The sequence below is a fragment of the Triturus cristatus genome, chromosome 7, assembly GCF_964204655.1.
Source record: "Triturus cristatus chromosome 7, aTriCri1.1, whole genome shotgun sequence".
In the NCBI taxonomy this organism is placed as follows: Eukaryota; Metazoa; Chordata; class Amphibia; order Caudata; family Salamandridae; genus Triturus; species Triturus cristatus.
In genome coordinates, this window is record NC_140590.1 from 139,918,049 (window position 1) to 139,933,060 (window position 15,012).

At 45.6% G+C, this 15,012-nt stretch overlaps 1 long non-coding RNA gene across 1 annotated transcript in view; it reads right to left on the minus strand.

The window, feature by feature from the left end:
* The window catches only part of LOC146809050 (uncharacterized), a 213,697-nt gene that overhangs the window by 50,054 nt on the left and 148,631 nt on the right, over nt 1–15,012 (minus strand). The window contains exon 2 of the long non-coding RNA XR_014966313.1: nt 4,995–5,062. This is a non-coding gene — a long non-coding RNA (uncharacterized LOC146809050). The remainder of the gene's footprint in view (nt 1–4,994; nt 5,063–15,012) is intronic.

The window sequence follows — 15,012 nt, forward strand, 5'->3', positions numbered from 1 at the left end:
TCCTGTTCCGGCGAGATGACGGTGGAGAGATTGTTTGCCACATAGTGGTTTCATGTGCATTGAGCACTGTAGTGAAGTGACAAGACAAGATCTGTGATCTAACCTGTGCAATGCGTGTCAGTGGATACGATGTGGACAACAGATGCTTTAATATGTGTTGCTGTTGCTAAGGGACTGATTATGTGTTACAGTTTGTTCGTGAGACTTTTGAGACGAATTACCATTATGCTCTCCACCATTGTAGTTTTTGTACAAATTACATGGAAATCTCTTGTTGGTTGAAGTTTGGGTGTTCTTTTCCCTGTCCTTGGCTAAGTTTCCGGCAGTTATAAATGTGTGTGGTGTGATGGCACATGACAAACATTGGGGTAAGATACACACTTGTATGTAATGTGGTTCCAAGACAGTATTTGGATTTGTGACTTTAAGTTGTCCTGTGATTTATGATTGGCGTGTGGGATAGAAACAATCAGATCATGAAGAGCTGTTTGACTTCTTTGACTTCTTACGGAATCACCATGGTCCGTTTGTCTTCATTGTGTATGTGAGGTGGTTTGGGAGAATTTAATAGCAGCGGTGGCTGGCATGGATCGAAGGAAGGGGGGCAGGGGGGAGGGGGGAGGATGCGGGACGTATGAGAGAGGATGCCAAAGGGGGGGACGTGGCGGATGCAGCTATAAAAAAATAAAAACTTACCTTTCTCTGCTTCCTCGCAGTGTCTCTCCTCTGTAGCCCTCCCTTCCCACAGGAAGCACACCCAGGCTCCCAGTCAGCCAATCACAACGTTGCCTTGGTGGCGATGTGATTGGTCTGAGCGCTGTGTTTCTGCGCTCAGATGCTGACTGGAGGCCTGGGCATGCTCTCCACGTAGGCTGGAATTCTGCCTGCATGGAGAACATGCGAAGTGCGCAAGACTGTTTTGGGCGGCCTGAGAGGGCCGTCCAAGCAGTCATAGCTCACTTTAGGAGGATGCTACCACTTTTTCCCTGCCCCCGCCCCCTCACGCATTGCTGTGGGTGGAAGTAAGAGAAAATAAAATGATAATAAGGCAAGGTATTATCACATTATTTTCTATGTGTTTCACTGTAAAAAAGGAGTGGGGCGATGCTCCTACGCCTTAGCGGAGGAGTCACCACTATTTAATAGGCTGTTGGTAGTTTGAGTGGCCCAGATGTGCTGGCATTTCTATGATTCTCTTTTCTGTATAGGTATTTGAATGAGTGACATTTATTCTTGCTTGTGGCACATTTAGGGGCCAATTATGATCTTGTTAGGAAAGCATTCCCACCTATTCAGGTTGGGAATGCTTTCCCTATGAATCACTCTCCGGGAGTCCCACCGACCGAGTACCAAGTGTCCGTATGTGTACGGACTCAGTTTGGTCAGACTCCCATTGAATTCAATGGGAGCCTGTGTACCCAACGTGAACAATGGCTCCCATTGAAAAAAGGGGTGGGTAAGGGAAATCGTGCACCCTGTGGCAGGCACCCCATGGTGCCCGTCACACTGTGCTTGCATGGAAAGAGGGAACGATGCTTACCCCGCTGCAACCGATTCAGAGGGCCCCAGGTGAAGGGGGACATGCTACAGCCCCCAAAGTGTGATTCACATAGTCGTTTCATCAAAACCGAGTCAGTACGGCTGTCAGAATCGGTCATCGCACTCGCTCGTTTGGAAACCGTCCCCATTGCGCTGCACGAATCGGCTCTAATGAGTCGGACTGCCTGAATTGCGTTCGGAACCGATTCGGTCAGTGCAGATGGCTTCATCGCATCGTCCTTGGTTGTTCGGAAAGGGGGACGACTTGTTCAGAAACATAGGCTCTAAATCGGATTTGCTTTTTTTGAATCCCATTTGGAGCCCTTCCTAATGAGATCGAAATTTGCCCCTTCGAGTTTTTGTATTCTTTGCTGTTTTATGAAAGGAAAGTATGTTACAACTTGTGTGTGCCGATTTCCGATATATATGAGGTGGGATCTAGGTTGGTGTAAAAACTTAATGATGCAACAGAATGATGCTCTATGTGTGTGATGCGTTGAAGTCTGGAGAGAATAACTGTTAAAGATAAAAACCTGATGTAATTTTTAAGGCCCCAATGTGTAATAAAGAAGCTACCCCCTTCTACCTGAGTGGCCACTATCTCATCTGTGGAAGAACCTCGCTCCACTTATCATTCATTACTTTATTACTGCTCTTACCTCTGTAATGCGCGTGGGAACCACTTCAATTCTTTTGTCATCCATCAGGGGACCAAGGGAGCCTTTATTGCACTGATAAAATGTATTTTCCAGCTCAAAGAAAAGCTGCAAGTACCAATATCCAAATCAATGGAGCGCTCATCATCTACAAATCACCTTCAAAACTGAGGACTTCAGGCCTTAATTTGAGAATGGCAGACAAAGGATTTTCTCAAAAAATCGTCGGGTGTCCTATTCAACCTCTTGTCAGTTCCCTCGCCTCATTTAGATGCCATGGAACCCAACGGCGGAGCTGCGACATCTCAACCAATGCAAATCCCTCTGAGAGGACCCAACGGCAGTGGAAGTCTTTTAAGGATGGCCTCCTCCACTTCAATTTAATCTGGGGTTTTCCATGTCATGAAACCCTGATGCAGACCATGGCATTCCCAGCCAGAAATAGTCCACTAGAGTCCCCTGGTTGCTTGGAGCAGTCTCCATATACTTCAGGGCTGTTCATTGTAGGTTTTTGTTCCAAAGGAAAAACCAAATTGCTGAGAGGTGTGCCATGTCAGCATGGAGTAAATGTCTCAAATCTTTATGAGAAAAAACACCTATAAAAGGTATTTTACATATATAATGACTTCATTGTTTTGTATTAATGCTTTGTTTATAACGAACTCTTATAGATATGCAATATGTGGATACCTTGTTTATCTGAGCCGACCAGAACAATTAAAAATCATGGTTTATTCATAAACGATTTTTATTCTATATTGCCAATTTAGATTGCATGTGCATGTTTTTTATTACCTATGAATTTAAGTTTTTGTGTCGGCATCTAGCTGTTAGTAAGGTCCAAGCAATAAAGATAACTTACTGAATACTAATAAATTCCCATTTAGGTTATTACAAAGTGCCCCATACTCGCTTTGTCCATTGTGTCTATCACAAATTCTTCCCAGTTTGAAATATAAATTAAAAAAACACAATAAAACCCGCAAATGTGTCACTGTGCTAGTGTTACTAATGGGGCACACAAGCCATGGGAAGATGGATCCTACTGTAAATTACTGTGTTGAATTACAGTTCACTTACATGACAATATTATGTTTTCATATATAAGCACTTGTTTAGCAATTTCTCTCTTTAATAACAAACATGTTTAATTCTCTCTTAACTGTTACTCATACTATTGTACAATTTATGCTTTATATGATGTATTTAATTGATTTGATTGTCCGTTATCTTTTGATGAAGTTGCCTAGTGGTCATAATCATTAAATAAAGCTTTCAAACTTAAAAAAAACTAATCATGAGGCGGAGCTAAGGTACAGGTATACAACAAGGTGTGCTCTATTGTGTATTTCTATGATTTCATGATGGAGTGTGCCCACCACTAGTTGATAAGAAGTCTATAAAGATGACATAATATGTCGGCAATCGCAAACCCTATAACCACAGAGCACATTTCTTCCATCGACTGACACTATCAATCAATCCAGCATTGCTGATTCATGGAACACCTTTAAAGCATGTCCATGCCATGCTGATGCACTAAAGCAACACAACAAAAGATAGCATGGCAAACTGTAACTTGTGCTGGCATAGTATAACGTAGTAACAAAATACAACATACCATACACAGTAAATGTCAAGGTACTTATAGAGCGCACTGTCACCAGACAGCCACCTTGGGGTGTTGCCTTTGCGGTTTCCTGGCGCTGATACTCATACCGCTGTGGAACCCCTCCTGGCTTTCCCTGTGAAGTGTCTACTCCTGGGCATCCCCAGGGTGAAGCCAGGCATCCTTAGCGCTGTTGGGGCTGGTGTGGAGGCTAAGCAAGCTATTGCCCAGAGTTGCAGCGTGGGGCCCGTGATTAGAATAGGCACCAACGCGAGAATAGACAGGTCCGAGGAAATTGAGCCCGAGCCCCGCCAAGGCGGGAATCGAACCCTGGTCCCTGGCCAGAACTCTGCTTCAGGGTCTGCTGCTCTAACCATTGAGCCACACTCCAGTACCCCTGAGCGAGACTAGGCACAATTCATGTAATTTCCTTTTCAGAAACAGGGCCGGACTGGAAACCAAAACCGGCCCTGGCAAAGTGCTCGGCCGCCCCCGCGGTGCCCGCTAGGGCCAGTCCGGCCCTGTTCAGAAATGATGTGCAGGAGGCTTTCCGACCAAGATCGTAACCGGCCCCTAACTAGTTCATATTTGCATTAGGCATCTGAGACAGAATGAATGCTATTCCTGTACCTCTATGCAAGACAAAACCATTAGATGTTAATAAATACCATTTTGAATATTATCTGCTGGATGTGTATAGTTTTGTTTTTTAATTAACCTCTACTCTGTATTTTCTGTAGCATTTGGATGCATTTTGCACCTGACACAATGTCAAATTTGCTAAAAAAAAATAAAGCAATCGCAGAGTATGTTGCGTACAACCCTGCTAAGTTTCCATGTCCATGCGTGATGTAACACTCCAGTCTAGGTGTTTTCGTTGAATTCTGGGACTTGTTTTTTTCCTTATAAAATAGGACTACACTTCCCAGCATTCAAAGAAAGAAATGGGGCTGGCGTAACACAACGATTTAGACTTGGGAAAGCTTTGTGCCGAACTGAACATTAATCAAATAAAGTGCACCCTAATGTGCTGCGTAATGCAGTCAAAACTGTTGCATCATTCGGTCTTGCATTGCCGAATTATTCTAGTGGCTCGGATCGTGAAATAACATCTACTGTAAGTTACAGTGAAAGGCTGTGAATAAAGTCCTGAGAGAGCTTTTCCCCGGACAAACGCAGTGCCCACTCACCTGTTAGTGCTCGTTTCACCCTGTGGGGATCGCCAGTGCGGATCTCCGTCTGTCCACGCTAAAGGACCCTGCAGGGGAAGAACGAGAAAGCAATCAATTAAGGGTCACATGTACGACCATTTCATTCTGCGACTTGCAAATTGCGATTTTTAGAAACTGGCAACATGCGAGTAGTAGCGTTAAATGTATGAAGACACAGCAGACCATGCAGGGCAGCAGTGTGGGGTCAGGAGCACACACTCGGGCAATGGACGGTAGGTGGAGAGAGGCAGGGGCAGGGACAACAAACCTACCATGCAGGGTAGGAGGGTGGGAGCACACTTTGACACCCAAAAGTGGGTCGGATTCCTGCCATAAACATCTGTTAACTTCCAGTGCCTGCACCCATCTGCGAGGACATTGGTCGGTGGGCACCACTGCTGGATTTTATTGCAGTACACCTGGAGCATGGGCCAAGCCTATAAGTGGTGTGTCTCCTCCCAGAAGTGGGAGAGAAGAGGGACACATGCTGCACATCCTTCTTGCACATTGAAAGTAAATCCTGAAGGGTGTGGTCAGTCTACCGCCTGCTGCATGTCCTTACGTGACAGTGCTAACTGGGGTCCCTCCACTTCGAAAGGGGCAGAATGAATCCTTTGAGGAAAGTTTTAACAAATCCCTGGACTGGTTAGTACGGAATAGGGGAGTCCCAACTTTTTATGCAAAAGATATTTTCGTAGGTGTGCTTGGACTGGGCCTGACCCTTGAGACCCAGCTAGCGACTGTATCATTGTAAACGTTAGATTGCCGTATCTAGGGGCTTATTTACAAGCCCCTTGCGCCACCCTTACGTCACTTTTCCAAAATGACGCAAAAGTGGCGCAAGGGGCTTGTAAATCTGACCCCTAGTTTGCAACTTACTGATTGGGCCATATTTCAGTTCAGCACGGAGAAGCGCTGTCACTCTGGTGCCCCTGGGATTTTTCTACAAACCTCTAAACTGCTATCTTCAGAGATGTATTAGCCCAGAGGCTGCTCCAACTGATCAATCTACAGTTTCCCACCAACACCAGCAGCTGCTCCCATGTTTCCCTCTAGCCCACTATCCACTAAGTGAAATACCAAGGGCTTCTCTGCAATGCCCTGAAGTCACCCCTGTTATCTCTTCCCTACATCCAACAGAGTTGATGTTCTTGCAAGTGTGGACTGACTGTCAACTGCAATATCCTCAGTCACCATCAATAGTAAGGTGAAAGTGCCTCTCCCTGACGGTGAGCTTGTTGGTTTCCATGCTGCCCGTAACATTGCTCTTTTGAGTTCAAACATTGCAGGGATCAAAGGGAAGTTAGAAAATCCAGCTTGGAGGGCCTTCATCAATAGGGATGACATTGTTGTCCTGCAAGAGACCTGGTCAACGCACCCACCTCCTTTGATGGCCATACCCGCTGTACCTGCCCAGCTATCCCCTCTTCCATGAAAGGGCCATGGGAGGCCTAGTATTTTGGATTTGTGTAAATCTTTGTGCGAAATTCACATCTATTAACTCTGGATCCACACTATTCCAAACACAGCAGATAAGAGACGTCTTTCTAGATTTGCTTTTCATTTAATTAACTTTTATAATTATGATTTTGTTAATCCTACATCTGTTCACTTTACTCAGGTGTTTACTTTTCTTTCTAATTTGCAGGCCACCAATGGTAACACTACAGTGCAGCACCCCTACCTATTGTGTGAGGATTTTAATGCAAAGCTGGTTGGGTAATATAGGCAGGGAGGGAGCCACGAGGGAGCATTGCATGTTGATCCCAGTGATGCAAGGGGACTCGAGTTGGCTAGTCATCTGGCTGAACATGACTTGAATAATTTAGTTGACAGTTTTAGTGAGAACGAGCTTCCCCCACCAACCTTGAATGGGCACGGTCGCCCATCCACCATTGATCACATTTTTGTGACTAGGGAACTTATTCATTATTTTCTCATAGGGGAAGTTGGGCTGACGGATTGGGGGGGCCATAATCCCTTAGGAGCCTTGGTGCGGTTACCCGTAAGCAGACTTCAGTCTATTGCTTGTGTTATTCCCACCCAGCACTCCACTGATGTTTTGGACTTATATGGCATCTTAAAGACCCGACAAACGTACTATGTTTACTATTGACCCAACATCAGGGGCTATTTATAAACTGCCTAACAGAGGCGGAGGGGACATCTTATCATCCCATTATGATGCACAAACCCAGGCAATCAAACAACACCTTTTGTTGTGTCCTAGTGAAGGTAGACACCTGGAGCCAGGAAGTATTATTAAGTCTTTTTTATTCAGTCTCCAGTACAGGTTACATCAGTCTTTAATCCAGCCAGCCTAGTGTGGTACCAGCTCCTACATTTCCTACACCAGCCCCACCAGGAGCAGCCTGCCTAGCTGCTCAGCCCATCTCCAACTGTCACCACTCATCCACACAGGCACGCAGGCATTCCACGCATCACAGTCACACCAACATTCCGCTCCCATCTCTCGCTCTGGCTGAGCAGCTAGGAGGACCTAGGCTGATTACAATTAAATGTAATACTCACGATATAACACCTTTTCAGACCCGTGAAGGCAGATAAGTGGGTGGTTTTACGAGAACTGCTCGGCAGCAAGCCAGAGATTAAGATTAGCTTTGTCTGCATCCCCACGAGTTCAGGCAAAAGTCCAGTCTGCACATCAAGGCTATTAGCACTCCCTTAAAGTTAGAAACGAGGCCTTCCGCAAAACGGATTGGCAAACCTTAGAAAACGCCGCATTGCACGAGAACAGCATGGGTTTTTGGGAAACAGTCCAAAGATTGAAAACCAGAAGCTTTCCTGAAAGCCCCTTGTGACATCTTGGACACTAATTGGACACTAATTGGGCACTGATTGGGCAGCACATTTCCCCTCAATTTATCATCTTTAAGAAAATATCGAGTTGACCAACTCTTAATCATCTCATAGGTTGCTCAACTCATCTGAAGTAGTAGTGAACCTAGCAGAAGCAGATCAGGTTGTACCTTAGAGTACCGGAGGCAAGGCACCAGTTGCTGATAAGATCCCAATCGATCTCATTAGAGGTAATGTTATGCTTTGGGGCACCTTGACAACTAATGGTTTTAACTGTTCCTTAAATATGCACATCCCACACTCTTGGAAACTTTCCACCATTGTGCCCATGTTTTGAAAAGGTGACTGTATGTCGCTGAAGTGCTATAAGCCTATTTCTTTGTTAGATAGTTCAGTAAAACTTATTGGCAGGGTGATATACAGTTGCCTAGTTGAGTGGGCTCAAGGACAAGATATATTATCCCCCTTACAATTTGGATTCCACCAATGGCTCGGTGCCGTAGAGCAGTGCCTAAATTTGAGTCTTATTGTCAACAAATACATCAATGCTAGGCTCTACCCTCTGCATCTAGCCTTAATGGACCTCTCTACAGTTTTTGATTCTGTCAACAGGACCAAGCTGTGGTTGAGGCTGCTGGACATGGTAGTCGATACCTCCCTGAGTTTTTTGCACAATTTGCACTCTGACTCGATAGGTACGGGTGAGTTTGAACAGAGAAATGTCCCCCAAAGTCTGTTTGAAGCGCTGTGTGCGCCAAGGCTGCATTCTGGTCCGCTGCTTTTTATACTGGGTGAAGGTCAAACGGCGGCGCTCATATTGCTTGACCTGAGCGCCGCGTTTGACACGGTCTCCCACCAGATCCTACTGCACGTCTAGAAGAGGCAGGGGTAGACGATTTGGCACTGGAGTGGTTTCGGTCTTTTTTGTCCGATAGATCATTTCAGGTCTTTGCCCTCCCCCCCTTCGCTTCTTCCGTCCATTCCATCCAGCAGGGGGTCTCCCAGGGCTCGGCATTAAGCCCGGTTCTGTTCAACCTCTATGTCCAACCCTTGGCAGAAGTCGCGCGAGACCATGATTTGACCATGGTCTCCTATGATGATGATACCCAGATGGTGGTAGCCCTCTCTGATGATCACGCTCAAGATGCTACTCAGTTCCGGAATGGTCTAGAGGCGGTTGCATGCTGGATGACGAAGAACTGTCTCCAGCTTAACGTCAATAAATCTGAGGTGCTGCTGGTGGGGAAGGACAAGGGGCTTTGGAGTACACAGTGGTGGCCTTCATCCCTGGGCAGTTCTCCAACCCCTAAGCTGGTGGTAAAGAATCTAGGGTTCTGGCTTGACTCCACTATGGGATTTCAAGATCACACCCAAAAAATCGCTGGCACCTGCTTAGGACTCCTACGGGGTCTGAGGCCTATACTAGGGTTTTTTGATTCAGCCACACGTCAACTAATGGTCCAGGCGACTATCATATCAAGACTCGACTATGCCAATTTCCTTCTGTTAGGTGCCAATAAAGCGGAAGTGAACCGCCTTCAACGTGTTCAGAATACAGCTGCACGAGACTTGCTCAGACTTCCGAGAACGTGTGCCACGTCGGGCGCCTTACGCCGCCTTCTCTGGCTACCCATCTCTAAGAGGATAGAATTTAAGACTTTGTGTCTAGCTTTTAAAATTTTTTAACTTTCTACGCCTGAGATCCTATTTCATCTGTTGGTCTCCTATGTCCCTACCCGCCAGTTACGCACGACCGAGCAGATCCTGGCTACTGTTCCTCGAGTGAAACGAACCAGGGCAGGGGGCAGATCTTTCAGTTTCCTGGCTGCTAAGTTGTGGAACTCCCTCCCTGTGAAGATCCGTCATTTAGACTGTCTGCTCTCTTTTCGAAAGGCCATTAAAACCCATCTATTTCCCACAGCCTAACCTGACTTTCCTTGGAAACTGCTGTCAGCGTCGGGACACCCCTTCGCTGGGGCAGCTGCGCGCTCTACAAATGGCTATAACATAACATAACATACTATACATCAATGACCTCTAACCACACTTGACACTACCTCGGTAGACCCACCTAGAGTTGCTGGTACCCAGGTACCAGCATTGCTCTACTTGGACGACGCTGTTCTTCTGGCCCGGACACCAACCGCCCAGTGAACATTGGTGGACCAATTTGTCCATTTCATAGATATTCTTGACTTGGTTAACAATTATGGCAAGTCCCAGATCATGGCCTGTGGTCCTGTTAGGATTGCCACCCACAGGCTTGTTATCAAGGGTCAGTCATTGCTCACTGTAAATAACTTTAGAACCTGGGAGTAATTTTTAATACCTCGGGGTCCTGGCAGCCTCTGCTGAACAGTTCATATCTTAAGCTGAGTAGGTCAGCTGGGAAAATTTTCAATCCGTCAAGCATGAGGCGAAGGGGAACCATCTGGCCACTGATGAAAGTATATAACGCACAGTGTGTCCCAGGTGCCATATATGGGGTGGGGGTTTGGGGTTGTCATAAGAGAGCCCTTCTGCAGTTAGAGGAAAATCATACATGCCGGAGGCTTTTACACTTGCCACCCACACCAACTGTCATATTATGCACCTGGAACTAAACCAGCGATACATAGTTGACAGGGTTCAGTTAGCTCCACCATTATTGTGGGTCAGCGTGTGGACTAATCTGCATGCCCAACTCTGTAGAGACATCATCTTTGACTGTCTCAGCTTGGATAAATGGAGCACCATTCCCTGGCTAAATTACATCTCTCGCAGATTTCAGGAGCTAGGGTTGGCTTCTTTTTCTCAGTTTCTGAAGAGTATCAAAAAAGTTGATCAATCACTGGTCAAGAGCCAGTCTGGGGATTTTTGTGAAGCTAGAAGGCTGCAAACACGGTGTTGGTTTTTTACAGATACTTTGCTAGTGCAGAGCCTGTTTTATATTTGATACTTACCTTCACTCTATGGAAGAGGTCTCTCTTTTTCTGCATTAAAGCTGGTACGGTTTGGGGGCTCAAGAGCACAGGCAACTCAACTGATATGTTGGGGGAAATATCTCAACTTGATCATGCAATGGGGTCTCTGAATAATCGCTTTTACGCTACACGTTTTTCTACAACTTCTTTAGTTACCATCGCTTATTTTTGCTCAGACCTCTTTTAAAATCACTGGGCCATCGCAAGTATAGAGAGGCTTAGTCCATCTGCAACTGTTGACTACACCTGCCATTTGCTTCAGGGTATCCTTTTTCCTAAAAACTGGAGTTAGAACTAGGAAAAGTATGGAGGGTCTGCTCTGTTGAAACAATATTTCTCTGTTTGTCGGTATTTAAATTCTGTATTTTGTGCTTCTAATCATTGGTTTTAATATGTGTTATCTATTTTATTTGGAATTTTGCACTTCATACAAATGCTGGTTACTGTTTGATTGCTTTGTGTCTTTGATGGCCATAAATTAGCCGAATAGAAATGAAATCTACTGAACTGAGCCCAAACATTGTGACTCGGTCTAATTTGCAACTGAGCCTTGATACATGCCTAATAGGCACTCTAAACCTGGACGAACCTGCCTAGAACTATGAGAGTGGGGATATGTGGGAAAGGGGGTGGAGTGGGACGAATTCAAGGTGCATTAACCCAAGTGCAGGGTGTTTTTATAGTATCTGCAATCAAATCCATTGTTGTATTTGATTTTAAGTGTGTAGATTAAAGTAATTTTCTTTTCTAAAGTAAAGCACTGGGTTGGACAATCTGTTATTGCGCTGCTGGATGATTGTTGAGTTCTGACTTCTAGGAGACCCCGCTTGCTTAGTGGCCAGCTAAACCGGGTATGACAGGGAGTATTGTTGTCAGGGCGAAGGTTGTCATTTACACCTGACTGCGCAAGCTATTGGTTTGGGGGTTTGGTGAATAACTGTCCTTCTATTTAAAGACACCCCCCCATCCACTTGGGGGATATTTTTTTCCTGCCTGTGCAAACTTTCAGCAAAATTGAATTCTGGATGGATGTCATAGTATTTTATTTATTTTTTCTTTAGATATTTATATAGCACACCAGTTCCTCAATGGTGTTAGGGAGCTTTACAATTAAACTTAGAAAAGTTACTAGGTTACACCACGATGGGGCCGGAGAACATTAAAATGTAGAAAGTACCTTGGCGACCAGCATGAGAGAAGCTATCAGTTTTTGTGATCTGATATAGTATGTAATATTTGATAAAATGAGCATTTAGCTATTTTTGGAAGGTAGTGTATGGTGGTAGAGTTCCAGGTTGCAGGGGCCATACTGGTGAAAGACTGTCTTTGAGAGGTAGAGGATCTAAACTTGGGGGGTGACAAGTAGGAGATAACTGTGACTTCTTACCTCTTTGGCTACCAGAAATCTGGAGAATGAAGTAGCCAATCCACTGAGTGGGAACTTGATCCAGAAGAGAATTGCTCAAATCAAGACATGAAATAACCAGTGGAAAGAAAGTCATTCATAGCAAACCAGGAGGGGGCAATTTTATTTGAATGTATGGAAATTAAAGTTGGCGGCTTTTGCCAACGTACTGAGATGATGGATTGAGTGTGAACCCAAGTGATCTGATGGCTGAAGTTCAAGAAGCTTGAGGTCAAAGCTGTTTTTGATAGAGGTTACCCGGACTGGATCATTTGCTTGTGGCTTCACACACTCTCCTTTAAAAGGCCGTAAGCACTCTTTTATTTTCATTTTGAGTGCTGTCCGCTTTGGCTGCGCTTGTTTCTTTAAGCACCGTCCGTTTTGGCTGTGCATGTTTCTTTAAGGTGCCGCTCTCAGTGCAGGACACACTGATTTCAATGACCGCAGTGCTCCGCTCACCCGACATCACCTATCTGGCGCACCAGTATTGACACAGGCAGTCTCCCATTTCCAATCAATCTTTTGTTTTGTTTTCCTTCCCTTACCTTCCTCTGCACACCACCCTACTCGGTTTTCACCATTATCGCTCTTTGTTTTGGACCTTATTTGTTCAGTAGATATTGCCTAATTCACGCTCACGTTATTACTTGATTTCTTCTGCGACCTTCCTGAAACACAGACACTTTTATTCATTGAAACAATTGTTTCCCTCGTTCAGCATGGCACTTGGCTTTACCTCAATCCCCCACTCGTTTGAGACAGGAGGTGGACGGTAGGCACACATGTAGTGTTCAGCGAGTAATCTGCATTTTTAGGTCTCGCCTGACCCTGGTCTGCGCTGGTCTGGCGAGACTTATTGAGAGGGCTCCAAAAAGTGCTACCAGGCCAGCCTAGAGCTACAGTGCATGTGCGCGGGCGCCGCGCTTTAACGCAATTACTTTCACTTTCGCGGCCACACGACCGCTTTGATGTTTGCACGTGATCGCGATCGCGATCACTTTCTCGCCCGCAGGGCCGCTTGACATAGCCAATAGGTCTCGCTTTTGGGACCTTATCAGTATTTAGTTATGCAACTGTTGCATGGCTAAACACTTATAAGGTCCCAAAGGCGAGACCTATTGGCTATGCCAATGCTTGTTTGAAATGTATTGCCTGTGTTGCTTCTATTAAACCTCAAACAGCACTTCTCTGTGTTTTTGCCCCGTCCCCATAAGCACCCCACCCTCCGTGCTTGCATATGCGCCCACACCCAACTTTTTTATTTATTTATATTAGCTTCTTTTTTTTTCTGCGACCTTCTTTCAACACGTAGACACCTTTACTCTGGGCGCCACACGCAGCGAGTAATCTGCATTTATTTATTGAAGCAATCGTTTCCCTCGCTCAGCATGGAACTTGGCTTTACCTCAATCCCCCACACGCCCCGTCGCTGCTTTATCTCGCTAGCCCACCCTTTCATCTTGCTTTTCCAGTCCCTCCCCCAACCAGTCCATGCCAGTTGTTCGGGACAGGTGGTAGACGGTAGGCGCACTTATAGTGTTCAGCGAGTAATCCGCATTTTTTTTTAAATTTTCTTTTTTTTTAATTACAGTTAGGGCAGAACAAAATCATATAAATGAACACACATTGCAGCTGGCTGGTACATTTTCTTAAGCCTTTATGCATATCACTGTTACATCTAGTACAGGACAGACCACACCCATTAACCCATGCACGCCGCTTCATCTTCTCCCCGTTTCAACTTAAAATGTCCTCACTCGGCAACTCCGGCGGTTCACAGATAAAGCCCCTGTATTTGTTCCAGGTTCCTCACACTTTCCCCCATTTCTGAGGACAGCCTCGGTTAACATTGTAACCTTCTCTGCTACCATGGCTTCGTCCATGTCCATACACCAGGCCTTGATCGTTGGTGAGCATCTAGAGCCCCACAACCTAGCTATATTTCTCTTGGCGACCATCATTCCCAAAGTTGCCCAGTCCTGGATGATTTAAATCGTTGGGTTCCCATATATTTAACAAACACCTTTTAGGTTCTGGTGCCACTGACACCTCCTCCGTCTGCGATATGGTCCTCATCACTGCCACCCAGTATGGCATGATCTTCGGACATTGCCATATAGTGTGGTAAAACGTTCCCTCCTCCCCACATTCCCGCAGGCAATACGGATGGGAGACATTCCCTATTTTGTGTAGGGTTAATCTAGTGTAATATACACGGTGTAATATCTTTAGTTGTATGAGCCTCAATCTCGAGGGTATTGCAACTTCCCGTGGTGATGAGAGTGCTAACTGCCAGTCTGTTTTGTCAAGTTCCCCAAGACCCACGGACCATTTGACCTTCAGTGCCTGCGTTGGGGCAGGTAGGTTATTAATTAATTTACGATAAGTAAAAGAGGTGGCCTTTTTCGTCATATAGTCAGTGAGGAGCCTATCCTCTAAGGGAGAGGCCTCCGGCAGCACGGTGTTTGGTGGTATAGCTGCCTGTAGTGCATGTTTAATCTGCATGTACCTGAATTGTTCAGAAGGGGCTAGTTCGTATTGGTCCGCTAGGCGTTCGAATGCGATCACCCCGCCCTTAACCCATAGGTCGCCTACCGTAGAAATGCCTATTGTGTCCCAGTTATTGAATCCTTTACTATTTCTAAGTCTTCCCAGCCGCTGTGTATCCCAGAGTGGAGTAAGTTGTGTAATAATAACCCCCTGCCATCCCAGTTTTTTATGTGCCGAGTACCATATGTCAACTGTATGTGCCGTCGGGCCAATCAATGGGGTGGATCGTTTTTTATTGTATGGGGCCGCCATGACTCCT